At 36.3% G+C, this 17539-nt stretch overlaps 1 long non-coding RNA gene across 1 annotated transcript; it reads right to left on the bottom strand.

The window, feature by feature from the left end:
• Positions 1-637: 637 nt before the first annotated feature.
• On the bottom strand, positions 638-4626 carry LOC126370634 (uncharacterized). Its single transcript, XR_007566897.1, has 3 exons — positions 4343-4626; positions 2535-2717; positions 638-886 (listed from the first exon to the last, which is right to left on the bottom strand). It is a non-coding gene; the product is annotated as an uncharacterized LOC126370634 (long non-coding RNA).
• Positions 4627-17539: the final 12913 nt, after the last annotated feature.

Below are 17539 nucleotides of genomic sequence, written 5' to 3'. Positions count from 1 at the left end.
TTACTTTGACTACCTCAATGGGATGCAAGATCTTGCTTATGTTATGTTATTATATTATCTGTGATACATAGATAAACTAATGCCTATAATACCTAATGGGTGGTAGAAATGTTTTGTTCTGAATATCATTGCCGATCAAAATTAATGTGCTCTTTTAATAACTATTATATTTTCATTTGTAGGTAACATAATATAGCGAGTACCCTGGTTGAGTCAAGATAATATAAAATAAGTGGAAAGATAATGTGGCCCAAGTAGTAAAGGAAAGGATGTGCAAACAGCCGAATGTGAATCTGGCAATAATGTGCCTGTTTAAATGAGTTTTAGTTGAGTACCAAATAGTTACCTAGGTTTTCCTGGGAAAAACACTGATCCAGCTTTTCTGATTCAACTGAGTTTGTGTATGGTTTTGAATAAATAACTAAACAATAGAAATGTGTCTTTTTTATTTTACTATCCCCTTTCCATTACATAGATAGATATCATTTAAAGTAACTATAAATAATTAATTGTTTATTACAATTTATATAAAAGTAGTATTAGTATATTATAATTAAGATACCTACTTGATTATTAAAATTAACAAATTTAATGAAGTTGGATTTTTTTTTAATGACTAGAATGAAAATACAATAAATATTCAATTAAACTACTTCTTTAATTCAAAAGGTATTACATTTTGTTATTGTTAGATACAATACTAATTTCTTTTTTAACACTTTGCATTTTGGCGTGTCTTCAGTAATTGACAACCGTCTTCTCTTCGGCGTGTTGCACTGGTATGCTAATGCTGGCGGCTCCACGAGCTCTTCAAGTTCGCAGTCGCGAAGCCGTTTATTTTTGTACACCTTTTTCGGTGTCAGTACTTTAAAAGTACCTGATGAACCTAAAACGAAAAATAGTATGTATTAAATAATGTCGTGAATCTTATCTTCTTATCGTGGGTGGAATACCAGCCTCATCAACCCTAGTGTCAGGGTTATGATTGAGTCGCCAAAGGCCCCAAAAGATGAATGTAAAGCAAAGTTGTTGGAGATAACAATACCTAACATAAAGGAAGAAAAGGGCAATTATAACATTCATTAAAGTAGGTAGGTAACTAACGTATTAACGTAGCCATTTTATAAATATTAAAATGTGTATGATATATAACACTGCCCGATCCTGATGCCCGAGCCCGCGATCTCGACGCATCGCGTTTGGGTAGTTTAATAACCGCTATAATATATACCTATAAGCCCTGTAAGCGCGGTGCACTGTTTTGTACAAGATTGTAAACAACTACGTCTCAATTCCGTGTGTCGAGCAACTATAGACTTTATGTCATTATAAAGATAAGATCCATTCTAGCTTGTTGCGTTGCGCGAGGTCACGTGTTATTACGATTGTAGGTAAGTAGGTAGGCAGGTACCTACCTACTGGCTGAGTCGCGCAAACGCAAATGATAGGTACGTACGATGCGATGCGATGCGTAGTAGGTACCTAGGTATGTAGGTAAATCTGCCTGTATGTTTGTTACCCCTTCAGGCTTTAACAACTGGTTACGTTATGGTAGGTTACATTACCTACCCATCTACGACAATCGCCGTCTGCGTAAAGTTGAAAGCGAAAAGCTACTTTTCTACCTATAGCTACCTAACTTACCTAGGTAGATACTTACCTATTAAGGTATTATAAACTGCTTATATACGTCCCACTGCTGGGCACAGGCCTCCCCTCAATCAACCGGAGGGGGTATGGAGCATATTCCACCACGTTGCTCCACTGCGGGTTGGTGGAGGTGTTTTTACGGCTAATAGCCGGGACCAACGGCTTAACGTGCCTTCCGAAGCACGGAATCATCTTACTTTTTCGGACAATCAGGTGATTCAAGCCTGAAAAGTCCTTACCAAACAAAGGACAGTCTCACAAAGTGATTTCGACAATGTCCCCATCGGGAATCGAACCCGGACCTCCAGATTGAGCCTATCGCTCTAACCACTAGACCACGGAGGCTGTCAATTTGTCATTAAGGTATTAAGTAGGTATTATAGATAGTAGGTAGGTATCTTGGTATAGGTACAATAAAGTAATATTTTACGTCTTTAATTATTTTAAACCCTACAATTTATGTTAATACGGCTTTATTATAGTTTAGTTACTGAAAATGGTTCGGAATCGAGACGTCTATAGGCACCTATCGAACTTATCTATCATCACAGCCCGGACACTTCATACAAACAACCTATCCCCTACTTTAAACATTTAACTAGGTAGGTAGGTACCTACATTAACTTGTCTACATCTAAGTAGTAGGTAAGTTGTAATTAGCTAGGTACCTAACATTTCAAAAAAACTCAAGGTCGGTAGGTATCATTCATGTAGGTAATAACTCACTATCACTATACTAAAACCCAATATTATGTAGATATTCAAGCAATAGGTAGGTACCTAACCTACAATAAAAATTTGATTGTATTTGTATTAATTCAGTGGTAGGTAAGTACCTACCTACCCAATTGTAGGTAATAACTTGACAAATTAATTGTGCTTACCTGGTGAGGAAGTGCTTGAGCGATTTTGAACGTCTTGAGTCTGATATGGTTCTGGAACTGCACTTCTCTGGAGTCTTTTTCTATGACCAGTCTCATTTCGTACATACTTGATATTGAAATGGTCAATGCATAAATACCTTGACCGCAAATTTTCTGCAGGCAAGTGGGCAATGTTCATATTACCTACAAGAAAAGAATATAATTTTCAATAAAACATAAATAGCCTATAGATGTTCCACTGCTGGATCGTCTCTACCCTCAAATAACAGGAGGTAATCGTTTTGGTGGTAGCCCGGACCAACTATATAATTTCTGAAGCAAAGCTTACTCTTACTTTTTCGGACAATTAAGTGACTTAGTCCGCAATGTCATAACTAAACAAAGATTAATGGTTGGATCATGGTAGTGGTTCCCTGGAAGAAATTGCTTAAACAGGCCTCCCATGTGTACTGTAGTAGGTATGTTGCATAAATTTTTGTATGTTCTAACTGTTTGTGATCATTAAAAATATTTGATTTGTGATGAATAATCTCACAAAGTAATTTTGATAATATCAGAAACAGTACCCGGACCTCCAGATCATAAGCCTAATGTTCTAATCAATAATACACAGAGGCAGAATCTACTAAAACAGCAACTTTTGACATGTCTTATTAAGTTCTTGTAGGTACCTACCTATACATAATGTATGTATAGATTGTTACCTGCTGAAAGGTGGTCAGGTGTGAGTGAGACCAAGATACTAGGTATACCTCATTTGGGTTCCTGGCTTCTGTACACAGTCCCGATGTGTGAAATTGGTACAAAACTGTAGGTTTGGTAGATAGTAGTTTATCTTAGGTATCTATTAATTAAGACTGTATAAGAAGAAATAAATTAATGTCTTATTTTTATTTATTTTCATCTTAAATTAAAAGTAAATGTGTAAGTAGATATCTGGGGGGCCAAAATGGCTACATCAAAGCAATTCATCTAAGAAAGCAATATTGCTATTTGACATTTGTTTGCATCGCACACTTACTTTTATATGCACAAATGTGAAACTGCAATATTGCTTTCTTAGATGAATTGCTTCGATGTGGCTATTTTAACCGCCCTGGTCTATAAAATGTTTATTTATTTATTTAATTAGTACTGCCACATGGAAAACAAATAAATGTTCAATAAAACAGTCCAAAATTCAGCAATAATTATGTACTTGATTGACTTTTTTTAACTTTTGTCCCTTTTATTCCACAGTTCACTTGGAAATATAAATCCATCGCATACAGTATTGGTATATAGTAGGTACTTTACAAGTTTTTGACTATTCCAGTGCTTTAGTAGTTATAGCAATTGGTTCAGAATCTGGAGGCCCTGAGTTCCCAGTAAGAATATGTTAAAAATCACTAATTATGATTTTCAAGTTTGATTAGTATATCTATATGCCATGCTAAATTACCCAATTGTACAAAAGTTAATTTAATAATTCCAAATTGACATTGAGCACAATACCTAATTATATTATGTTCTTCAGACAGAAAAAACTGTTCTACTACTCTAAACTGTTGATCTCAGCTTGAGTTTAAGTATTACATTAATTATGGTAAACTAAATGATAAATGGCGACAAATGATAAACCGATTAGGTACCAAAATAATAGTCTAGCAAGTAGGGGGAGTGGCAATAACTTTCCCACCATGTTAATTAGGTATTTCTTTTTATTTTATTCCAGTTTTGATTGTCATTGATTCTATCAAATTGTTTGTTTGATAACTTTTTGCAGTTTAATATTAAAAATAAATAAAAGTAAACATTTAACTACTTACCGCAATTCTCAAGCCATACTTTTAGGCGGTTGACGTCATCCTACGGAAAACGGAACATTGACTTCTGTTCCGAAGAATTTGTACAATTATAATAAGAACAATTGTGTGCAGTCATTTTTTATAACCACTGTTCCTGTGCCGCTACGTGAAAGCAGGTTTCATGAAGCCAAATCAAAGTCCGATTTCAGTCCAGGGTCAGTTTGTAAACCACAATACACAAAACGTAGAAGGCGCGTTCGACTCGTAATTCAAACGAAAACAAACATTTTCAAACATAGGTAGGTTACTAACCAGGGCTGCCAGATGAAAAAAAGGCATGATCGTACGTCAACTACAAAAAAATCGTATTCCAAGGAAATTTTGAAATGAAAAGATAGTACAACTTAAAAGTTCAAAGTTTTTATGAAAAATGAGAATAATTCGTTAAGAATCGGAAAAATAATGCAATAAAACTGTTTATTAGACTTATACTAATTTTCTGAGGTTAATTTTCTTTTTTTTATTCGGAAAACTGCGCTATTCGTCATCCATCGCCTGCATCACTTGCATGTCCTCGGGTTTTATTATTCTTGGAACCAGTATCATGAGTGGCAGTAACGTCGGTACTTTTTAATGTAATTACTGGAAACAGCATTGGTAGTTTCAAGACAGTCCAGTTCCGATAGAATGGCGCCATCTAAATCGTATCTTTTTTAATTTCTTCTGCACTTGTGATTAAAAAATGCTTGCAACGTTGAAAAAAATCAAAGCTGCCGGAGTAACACAGTTGTTTTATTACGAAATGTTGCCAGGTACCGAAAAATCGTACATTTTCCGTACGATCGTAGTCTTGCGATCGTACATGAGTAGAAATGCCAAAAAATCGTACGAGTACGATTTAAATCGTACATCTGGCAGCCCTGTTACTAACCTACCTACGTTATTTGAAAGTTGCGTTTTTTTTGTTCTCAAATTTAGTTTTAAATGATATTTATAGGTGGTTATATTTTTTTTTTAAATTTGATATTGTATCTCCTATAATTTATGAGAATTACAACTAAACATTTAATTAATTCAATAAAATGTATTTTGCAAATAAACACAAACTTTTAAAAACGTAATATTTTATTATCTGTGGCAAAGCTAGATCGATGTTGCAATAATTAACGATAGATGGCGCAACTTTAAGCGAGCTTCTTACACATAATTATAGATGGCGTTAATAAAAACGAGAACGTTCAACCCCTCAACAAGCTCCATACTCGACGTAGTTCCGACGTAAATCCGCTAGAGTAACCACTAAATTTAAAAATATAAAAATCTCCATTAAATGCCAATATCTTTGATTAACTTTTGGTTGGAGTATAACTTTTAAATTATAAAACATAATTTTAGTGCCTATTTATCGATTATTGGCTTTTAAAGAAACTTTAATTACAAATCGGTACTATTAGCGTCATCTATTGAAATTTTTTTGAACAATGTTTCCTAATGTTCGCGATGAGAACCCATGGTATAATTAAGACTTTGATGTTGCCAACAGGGTGGGCGTGGGATTTCTATAGAGTCCCTATTGCAGTGCCTAAGTTCAATGTAGTTGCTTTTATTGCAAAGAGAAACTAAACAAGCGGCAAGCGGTTTCGCATTAAATAATAACTACGATAAAGGAGCAAATAATTACAATTAATTAATAATAATAATAAATAATAATATCCACGCTCTATGGGAAAAACAAATACACAGTCTCAAAAACTTATTCTATGTAAAAGGTCGTACCAGTAATATCCACAAAGCTGTAATTCATAATAAATAATAATAATTAATAATTTATATTATAATTTTGTTTTTTTTTTTTTAATTTTAAATAGCTGTACTTTATTGTGTTCATCAAGTTTCGTATAATTATGTATTTAGAATTATAAAATAAAAATGGTTCTCAGTAACTCGGTAGATAGCGCTTAACCAACTAAGGCCATTGCCACGACCTAATAATAGATTTAATTATATTTCCTTGTTATTTCTTTATTTTCTGAATATAATAGTCAAATCAGTTACTTTTTACTAAACGTCAAAATACTAAATTACTATGCAATTTGTATGGAAAAGCAACCTTGGAAGTCATTGAAAAACGTGACAAAATGTCGCACTTATCATTATATTTTACGTCTTAAAATTAATAATTAAGTTAAATAGAAAAAGGAAATTATTTTTCATTATTTTAGATCAGTCTTTATTTAGTAATAATAATAGCATAATTTATCTTGAACCTTAGTACACGACCCAATTATTGTGACTTATAAGTACGTTTTGTTTTATGTTTTCAAAATTTAATCGAAGAAAAATAGAAATAATTAACGTTTCGTTCCTTGCCTGCCCAGTAACCTACCAAGCTCAGCGCCATCTATCCAGCAGGTAGGAAAATAAGAAAATCCCTCAATATTGACGGAGGGAATTTCTGAAATACCTTAACAAAACCATAGACGTAGAATTTTCTTGTGCTTTGTCAAAACAGCCATCAAATCAAAGCGTGCTGTTATAAGTACCTAACTAGTGTAAACGTTATATAAATATTGAATTATTTTGATGTTGATTTATGATCAAATATTTTTTTTTACTAGTTGTCCAAGCGTAGAACTTTCTACAATCCCTGTTTCGGATCCGGGATATAAAAGCCACATAATACTTTAAATAATATGTACCTAGTTATTATGCGGTATTGTTATGTTCGCTTATTTATTATCATAATGCATATAATTCGGTCTATCTTTTCTTTGTCTAGTTATAAACCAATTGCATTAACTATCTTAATTATATATATACGCATGAATATTATCATTTACAATAGACAACAAAATTAGCCATATTGTAACTTTACTCATCCAGTTTTATCCGAGACGGGGCCGTATTTAGTGTTTTACTGAGTTAATTAAAACGCATAATAACGGCTTCTTACCGCGTTTAAATGGGGATATGAGACTCCCGATATTTCGACACTGTTGCAAGTGCCATGATCACGGGATGACTGATGAGATTACCGATGATGATTACCTGATGATTACCTTACCTTATTACCTTAGATGATTTTACTGAGTTACCGTCAGTGCTGGGGGGTTAAAAAGGCCAAATTGAAAAAGCAATATTGCATTTTGTCATTTGCGCATACAAAAGTAAGAGCACTACTTTTCTTTTTGATATTTACCCGGCCGTCGTGGTTGACGAGTTCCCTCATTCACCGGTTATCGCTATCGGCCCACTAGGGCATTTATATAAGAGAAGAAGCCATATTCCACCCCCAAGGGTTTAAAAAGACGTTGAAAGTTTGTATGAAACTTTGTCTTTTTTTAAGTTCGAAGCATGAAGTGGCTGGCGGACAGCTAGTCCTACTAATACGTAATATAGGAAACATAATAAACGCAGTTATAGTGGTTACAAGGTCCTTAGCCGACTTATCCCAATCCTATTAAGGATTAAAAAAATATTCATGTGAAGAAATTTTTTTTTTGTAAAAAAAAAAATACAATAATAGCTTATACGGAACAGAATAAAAAGAACGCGAACGTCGTGTCTCTAAGGAAGTGAAAGAATTAGCCTTTGATAGACAAGAATGGAGAATCCTACACCAACAAGACCGTGGCTCTTAAATTAGTGATGTGAATAATATCTACGGGAAGGTACTGTCCGTCAGTATGCCTCTAAATCCGTCCTTTAGCTGCGCGTAGGCCACTTAATAGTCATAACAAGTCCCCGTCCATGTATGGGAATTACCTCGATCGCCGCAACATTGTTAAAGTGACCCCTATAATTCGATAATTCCTGTAATTTCAGCTCATAAAACAGCAGTAAAATTAGTCAAAATTTTTGGCAATTTTCTTTGAAAATTTTTATGCTAACAATATGGCGGGTGTATCGAAATTGAATTAGGGGATAAGGGAATTTGTTGCTTTGCTATTCAAAGTTGTAAGAATTCATTATAAAATACTTGACTATTTTCTTCTTCATCGAGTTGATAGTATTTTAGGAATTCGACATGCCATCACCAGGGTCATCACAGAACGCCGGAGTGTGCCGGAAGGGAAGAAATGACAATCTTTTTTTTAAGCACCACATGTCACATTTTTCACATTTGTCACATAGTGACATATTGTTGGCGAGCTACGATTGCCGACCAATGTTTTCGAATTCATGTTTGGATCATAAATTATTATCACGTGCTCAGCGGTGAAGGAAAACATCGCGAGGAAACCCACATTCCCGAGAAATGCATTTCCAGAGGTATGTGGCCTAACCTGTATTGGGCTGGTTTTCCCTTCGCGGGTTGAAAGGTCAGACAGGCAGTCACTTCTGTAAAAACTGGACCTGTCAAATCTTCAGGTTAGGTAAGCGGACCCTGTGAAAAACGGGATAATGCTAGGGAAAAAGTTTTCGTCATAAGTAGTTACTTTTTACCATCCACCTTTTTCAACAACTACTTATTTCCCACAAGTGTATTTAGGAAGGTTTTAATTAAAAAGGTATTTAGCAGCATAGTGACGAGTCACATCAATAATGAGCCGCTGGTCGATGGGACATCGTTGTAATTACTCATTGGTTACCTAGGGCTGCTACTACGGATATTCTATGACCCATGAAAGTGGACCTCGGTACCGGAATTGGACCTCTGAGTTATTATCTTAAGTGCAGTTTTCACTAATACAGTTTGCTCGACCATTATAGACGGTGATACGGCTCGCCACCTATACCCTACCGACGTTGGTCTAACAGAAAGCGGTGAGGCGTGGGTACTTAGTTCATCTTGCGATGGATGTATTTTTGACTACCCCAATTGGGATGTAGTCGTGAGCTTATGTTATGTTATGAAGGTGGAATTTCACTAAGTATAATACGTAGTGGTACTAAAGTAGGCTTTGCATTATTATCCAAAATAGGAGATGATTGTTTGTGTTGTCGTTTTAGTGATTGTGTTTTGTTTCTGGTGGTTATTACGATCTACTTTGAAACGGCGTGCGTGTATGAAACTACTGATGAACGTGGAGGAAGCAAGAGAAGTGTGCGAGGATGGAAGCAGATGGAATTCCATAGTCTTTGCTTACCCCGGTGGGAAATAGGCGTAAGTTATATATGTATACATACATTGATTGTTATGTATTGTAATTGTTGCTTTCGTCTACATATAGATGCTTTTTGTTACTGATTTTAGTTTTTCCCACAACACAGAGAACTAATATTTAGTGTTAATTTATGTTTGTACAAAATAATGCTTCAGTCTTCAGCTCCTGTTCGTAGTAGAGAGAACAACGACGCTTGCTGATGAATTGTCATATAATATACTAATAGTTTAATTGATAGTGTGTTGATTAGCTAAAGGTATATCGCGTTAAGGTTCAGGTGGTAAAACTACTATTAAATTAGGCAAAAGAAGTATTTAATGAAAACTATTTTCTGCTGTTTTTGTATAGACAACCCTATATTTAAAGCATGCGGTGTCGAGTGTCCGTTCGTAAATTATTTGTTCAAATTTAGAACGGGATCGGTTAAACGTTTCGGGGCATCAATAAGTAATTCCGCCACCATTTTAGAAAGAACCCTCACTGCTCGTTCCCTCTTCATATTTCGAAGAATTGGGCTTTGATAGGTCGTATTGGAGGGGTCAGGGTAACTTGGATGGTTTATAATGCTGGTTCGCAATTACTTGGACCGTCCAGTGACAAATGTTTATGAGTTTGTCACTTGGTTCGATGTTGGGCTTGCTTTTGTTTCGTCGAGCCTCAGGGGGGCAAGAGATGGGCTGGGGGTCGATGACCTTACTCTAGATCGATGCTCTTTTGTTTAATTGCAGTTCGCTTTTGTTTTGCCGCGTTCGAGGACTGAAAAGATTGCGAGGTTTGTCGGCAATGCATTTTCGGAGGTATGTGACCTAACCTGCGTTGGGCTGGTTTTCCCTTCGCAGGTTGTAAGGTCAGACAGCCGCTTCTGTAAAAAACCAGACCTGTCAAATCTTCAGGTTAAGTAAGCGGACTCTGTGAAAAACGGGATAATGCCAGGGACATAATGATGACTTAACAGCACTTTTTTCAAATGTTCCCATAAACTTTAGAAGTGTCCTGAAATGTAGTTAACATTTCAGGACACTTCTAAAGTTATTAATATTATTATTTAAATGGCGTTTCTTAAAAGCTTCTATTCCAATTATAGCACAATAAGAAACATTACTTCATAAATAATGTGAAACAACTTTCCCGTTGACGGTCCATCACTTTTGTTTACATTTCAGGACACTTCTAAAGTTATGAATATTATATATTTAAATGGCGTTTCTTAAGCTTCTATTCCACTTATTATTAAAGCACAATAAGAAACATTACTTCATTAATAATGTGAAACAACCTTCCCGTTGACGGTCCGGGTTCAATTCTGGCACCCATAAACAACCCCTAAGCCATCTCGAAAAAATAAAAGACTAAGAGCATCCTTTCTAATTAACAAGGTAGCGACAGGTCACGGAATGATCATCGTCTCCACGCCATTATACGTCGTGTTACAAAACAGTTTGGTGTCTGTGTGGGTGACTGAGTTACGTTTTACCACAGACCAAAATGCCACCAGACTGTAATAATACAATATAATATTTATTTTATTTTTTGTATTTGTACAAATACACTTTATTGCACCAAATTAAAAAGAATTAATTACAAAAAGTCTCTTAACTAAGTACATGGCAAATGTCGGCCTTATCGCTTAAAGCGATTTCTTCCAGACAACCATAAGGTGAGGAAAAATGAAAATAATAATAAAAAATAATAATGATGAAATGGAATAATACGTAACTTAATCCGGGGTGGACCTGTAATGTTGACGAAGCTAGTTGCTAAGGTTTGTTCTTTGACAAAGCTTGTCTGGATATCATACATCCGTAACACAATAACTCTCTATTGCACAAAAATACAAGGAAAATAACAATCACAAAGGGGAAAAAGAAGTATAATTGACGGCCTTATGGATGACCTCTGACCAGTCCAATTGGGATATAGTCGTGAGCGTATGTTATGTTTGGAAGGTATACGGAATTTATACAAAACGGGCTGAATATATTTATTTCATTAAAGTCATAAGACCGAATGTTCTTTTAAAATCCAAACCCCATTGTTTAACTATTGTATCTGGAAATATTAGTAATTCCATAAAATAAACACCAACACACACACACACACACACACAAGTGTAGTTGTTAGTGGAAGCTGCTGTCATGACAGCTCCCGATCCCAAGACTCTTCGCGTCGTAGGGCTAAAACACACACACACACCTATAGCTATAATTTTAAAGAGTCTATTTCTATAACAATGCCTTGCCAATATGTACTATAAAAATAGGGAGGAAGAGAGCCTGGTGATCCGTAACACAGGCATTCCGTCTAGTATGGACACCAGTCTCTCTTACAACATAAACATGTTCACTGTGAGTAGTACTATGTTAAGTTTTACTGTAATTGTGAGTGAGAAATAAACTTATTTTTATTTATTTATTTATTATAAAATCGAGAAGAGAAGAGGCTACTAAACCTTAGTTTTATGTCTACTACTTACCTGATCTGTGCGCGGTAGTGGACTATAGAAGCCGGGGTCGTAAACTAGTGTAGTGTCGACCAATGACATTACGGGAGACGTGTCTTGGTGCACAGGGCCACAGAACCAGCGTGGAACCTGATGCTCTAATCTAATCTAATCTAGCCTACAAGATCCCATTGCTGGGCAAAGGCTTCCCCTTCCTCTTTTCATTTTTCGCGGTCCTGTGCGTATTCCGGCCAGTCCCTCCGGGAAGCGTCCAACTCGTCACATCATATCTTTCGAGGTCTGCCACGACGCCTGTACCCGTCATGAGGCACCCAATGCGTGACGATCCGTGCCCACCGCTCAGGGTGCATGCGACAAGTGCTTGAATGATCATGCCTGATGCTCTTATAACTGCGGAAAATAAAAATGAAATTAATTTCATCAATAAGCATCCTCATATCCGAACAAATGACGATTTGAGTACAGGACAGATTTTGTGCTCAGTTTTTGGAAAGCTCAACTCCCATTTACACTGGACTTGCACGTAGCTGGCGAGGAGTCTGACTACTACAGTCATGAGCAATATCATGTACTTACCCACTTTATGACTCTGTCGCACTAACATATTTGATATTTAAAGAGACTTACGGTTTAATTTGTAAAAAAGGTAATGTGACATGGTTTCAAAGTGTATCATATTAGTATTCGTGACCTTACACCTCTGCCTACCCAATTATAAAATAACAATTTTATGCAGCTCAGACCTTGTGGCACGGTGGCGCAGGGAATATAAGAGGGCTTCGACCAATACCCGTACAATATATGTCTACGAAGATAGCATTCACTGCATCTATTGGTCGAAACACTTGATAAAACACGCCGCCGGGCTGCCGTGCAGACTGAGACTCTGCAGGGCAATTTACGAGAAGATTTAATGCAAAATCCTATGACGAGCCTTTGACCAATTCGTTTGCCCTTGTCGTAAATGTTGATAACATGTATTGTGTGTCATAATTTTAACAATTTACTTACCAGAAAATTGCTAACTAAATTACATATGTGTTTTTGTGAACTTTGCGAATAACTCTATTAATAATAATATAATTATATATATTTGCACGCCTGCTTGCAGGTTGAATAAATGCACTGTTTAACTGAGAATAAGATCTTTTCAAGCGGTTTCTCTAGTTAGCTGTTCTCGTGGCCACAAAACCCCTGCGTCCAGTAGAAGAGCGTCGTTACACCAGCAATCATTCTCTCGTGAGCACCGCGCAACTATCGCACGTAATTAACCAATGTCCGAGCGTCGTCGACGTCATCTCCTTATAAGTGCTAGATGAGACTGCTACTGGGAAAAAATACAGGGTGTTAGTGACATCGTAACGAATACTGAGAGGGATGAAAGTTGCTTAACTTCAACAATAGCAGACCGAGCGCGTTTACCGCTGCGCCACCGAGCTCCTCGAGCTCTGAGTTAATATCAAGTGGAAATTTCCGTCGCAAAAGTATAGAACGGAAAATAATTTTAAAAATAAACTAAAATTTTCATGAATTTTCCGACAGCAAAATCCACTTGATGGTCCTGGTTACTGCTTACTGATGTAAGTAAGTAGTCGTTACATGAGCCATGTCAATAATCAGGGTTATTATATATAACACTAGGGTTGATGCGGTTGGTAATCCACTTCACAACTCAAACGATAGAAAAAGAAGAGGAGGTTATTAAAAAATTAAAGATTTTTTGGACCTTTCCATCTACCTAGATCATTGTCCGCCAGCCTCACAATATGGCAAGTTCATTAGGGCATGCGCAGACGACGGGGACACGTGATGGAATGGCGGCCAATCTTGCACAATGCTAAATGAGGAAATGAACGCGCCCCAGAGTTTCGGGAATAAATAACATTTTGTTTTGCTTTCGCCAGTTTTCTTCTTAATTTCATTAACTACCGGTTATCAGGAGGACCGTGGTGGATATCTTAATGATAAGTATAATATCACTACATAGTACAAAACAAAGTCTCTTTTTCTGTCCCTATATCCCTATGTGCGCTTAAATCTTTAAAATTATGCAACGGATTTTGATGCGGTTTTTTTAAATAGAGAGAGCGATTCAAGAGGGAGGTTTATATATGTATAATAACATCCATGAAATAGTGGAGAAACACTGTTATTTTGGAGGTTTTTAATGTGATTTACGACAGGAAATAATTATTTTTTTTCCTCAGCATTGCACCCGAGCGAAACCGGGGCGGGTCGCTAGTTTTTAATAATCAAGAAGAGTTCTATTCGTTTTGAATTCGTGATAGTCCTGGAAAGTTAAAAAGGCCACATCGAAGGAATTCATCTAAAACTCTCTATTGCCACTTGACGATATAAAACCAACAAATGACAAAAAGCAATATTGCTGTTTGAGATGAATTGATGCAATATAGGTCTCTTTTGTTTTAGGTCCCCGATACCGACCCCGCCGGCGTGGTCGACGATTTCCCTCATTCAGCGCTTATCGCTATCGACCCACTAGGGTCGATTAATTCTTTCAAATATTTTTCCTTTCAGACGACGCCCTGAGCCGAGGTTCGCGCCCAACTGGGCACCCTCAGGCCTGTTGTCTTAAACGTTGTACCGGGTGAGAGCCTTCAGCGCTCCCTATTTGTCCGGCCAAGTAGTTAATGCCATCTGCAGCAAATCTACAATAAGTCACGTCAAAAAAAAATCTCTTTTGTAACTTTTTATTTTATTTTGGTGCAATAAAGTATATTTGTATTGTATTACATTGTAGACACAATAATAATACACTTATTATGTTTATACATATTTTTCCAGCTGATTATGGCACATCTAATCACGTTACGTCAGTTACGTTTGTCTTACGTCGTCGTAATGTCTTGTAAATTTTGTGTCCAATCATCATTGGCCTTATACGTCTGTTTCAGACGATTTATGACGTCATTGCCTCAAAGAAATGCACTTTCTTTCATGGCTGTGTGTTTCTTTTGTGTCCAATAAAGTGTTTATTATAATAAGTGTTTAGTGTATTATTATAATTATTATTATTATTTTGTATGTCGTTTCCATATCTCGGGCCTATGGAGTGCCGGACTTTTGGAAGGCTGCGTGAGGCCGAAGTCAACACTTAGAGGCCCCATAAGATAATTTAATCTAAAATAATAATTACATAAACTGCCTATATAAGTCCCACTGCTGAGCACAGGCCTCCCCTCAATCAACCGGAGGGGGTAAATAATAATAATTACGTCGTATTTAGAAAACAATTCACGTATTAACTTTATGCTACATAACCCCCTTTTTATATACATATTTTAGCCGAACTTTCTTGCCAGCTTCCTCCATCCTCAGCTGGCGCTAGCGTCGCGACATCCGGCATGATGGCGGCTGTCGTTTCCGCTTCCGGCGGAAGCCGCGTCCGACCGTGACTCACACATGGCGTGCGATCAATCGAGCGGCTAATACATCGCGGATTTATTTGTCTGCAGTCTGCTTCTTATACGGCGTACAATCAAAGAGTAAAAGTGCAGTCTCTGAGCCCAACGTATTATTTATAAACACTGGTGAAATTATGAACCATTAGTTGTCATAATTATAAAATTTATGTTTTTGTAGGTGTTTTTGGTTACAGAAACGACATGTAACCAGGAGGTCTTAACTGCAACCAGTTAATTTATTACTTTGCATGAAACTGATATACTCTCACTCAATAGTCACCCAGATACTAGTGTTGCTGAACTCGGTCATTGACATCAACACATTCGTCTTGTACTTCATGTTATCTTTACACATGTTTCCCTATCCTCTATATCTATTTTGAATTGAAATATACAGGATGTTAGTGACATCGCAACGAAAACTTTGGGGGATGATTCAGACCTTTATCAAGTGGAATTTCTCGTCGCAAAAATATGGAACTAAAAAAGTAATTAAAAAGACACATTTTCATGAATTTTCCGATAGGAAATTCCACTTGATACTAACTCAGAATCATGGTTTGAAACGTCCCCCTATGTGTTTGTTAAGGTGTCACTAACACTCTGTATACATATCGACATTTAAATAATAATGCTTGAGTTTATAGCTTAAAAAAAGAAAAAGTTCTTAGAAAAAATACTCTACTTGAAGAATGTGTATGTAACTGACATAATTTTCCAAACAAAACTTTATCACAAAGCATAATTCCCTCAGGTACCCGTTGATTAAAAAACGGACCCGACAAACTCGAACACAAATATTTGTCATCAAAGAACAACAAAAATTTAAATTGCGACAATAAAGGAAACCTCGAAATTAATTCGTACTTGTTCTGGGGCCGCGAAGAATTCGTACAGTCGAACAACAAAGAAGTTTGTCGGATATAAACGCTGTGAAACATAATCCGGGCGAAGTCTGTGGTACATTCCCGGTAAACTTGCGACGTTTGCGGGATACCGGATAAACGTTTGACAGGGGAAAGAAGTCCTTTAATGTTTACATTTTTTGATTTTCAAGATGTGGAGGTTGTATTTGACTCTGCATGTTTTAGACTGTTTTATAGAAACAGATAATCCCCTTGGAAAAAAAGAAACAGTTACAACTACATTGAAACAAATTCCAGAACGAAATTAATTGATCTTTTAAGGATACATTCTTTGAGGTTTACACGGTTATTATCATGATTAAAACACATAATACCGGGTTCCAGGATACCGGGGCCAATAAGAACCCGGTATTACGCGTTTTAATTATTTTACGGTTATTTTATAAGTAGCTAATTATTTAAGTTCTGGAATAGTTTACTTTAAATTTTTAATGAGTAGATAACTACCTATTTACATAGTATGGCGTCGTTAGAGAATTTCAGAATACTATACCTATTTTACAGGAGAGAATGTTCAAGTGATCTCCCTTCTGGAAGTACATTGATGCAGAGTAACGAACACACAAACCGTATCGCGAATAAATCCAGAAAAGCTGAGGTAAGGTGAATATTGGATATTAGAGTTTACCTTCAGCGGGAGAAAGGCGCAAACGCGGCCTCCTGTCGCGACGTGAATCCTTACACCACCGCACATCACTCGGTAGCTTACCCTACCTAATTTCACCATCCTAATTTACCATCCAGAAAAAACGGTAAAGCATTTCCAATCCGTTTTCATCCTTATGATTAGAGCAGTAAGTTATACGGATTTATCAGGGTTTGTTTATCCAAGGGTAAAAGTAACTTTGCAAAAGTATATTTTAGTATTTTAATATCGCTGACACCGCGTCGTGTTTATGGCAATTTGTTTTGGTTTTCCGCGTCATCTTCCCGCCATAATGAATTTATGGACATTTCTCTGTTAGTATCAGTTAATGTAATCCGCAAAAGCTTTTTGTTTCCGTTTTTTAGGTTATTATATTATGAGGGTTGAAGTCGCAATATTTTAATTAACTAGACAGCTTAGGTTTTTGTAAAGAGTACCTCTAGGTAAGAATAAAAAAATTTGTTGATTTTTGATATATTCTTAACTTAAGCAATACGGGTATCTGGCGGACGTTGTCCTAAGTAGCTTGTGTTTAATCAATAATAAATAATAAAATATAATTTGTATAGAGTACTTAAATAATAATTAAGTACTTATATCCTTGTTGAATTTCGATATATTCTTATTAGGTAGGTCTGTTGAAATAAAATGA

The sequence above is a fragment of the Pectinophora gossypiella genome, chromosome 11 (genome assembly GCF_024362695.1).
Source record: "Pectinophora gossypiella chromosome 11, ilPecGoss1.1, whole genome shotgun sequence".
NCBI lineage: Eukaryota > Metazoa > Arthropoda > Insecta > Lepidoptera > Gelechiidae > Pectinophora > Pectinophora gossypiella.
The sequence above is the reverse complement of the archived record's forward strand: the minus strand, read 5'-3'. Positions and strand labels throughout refer to the sequence as shown.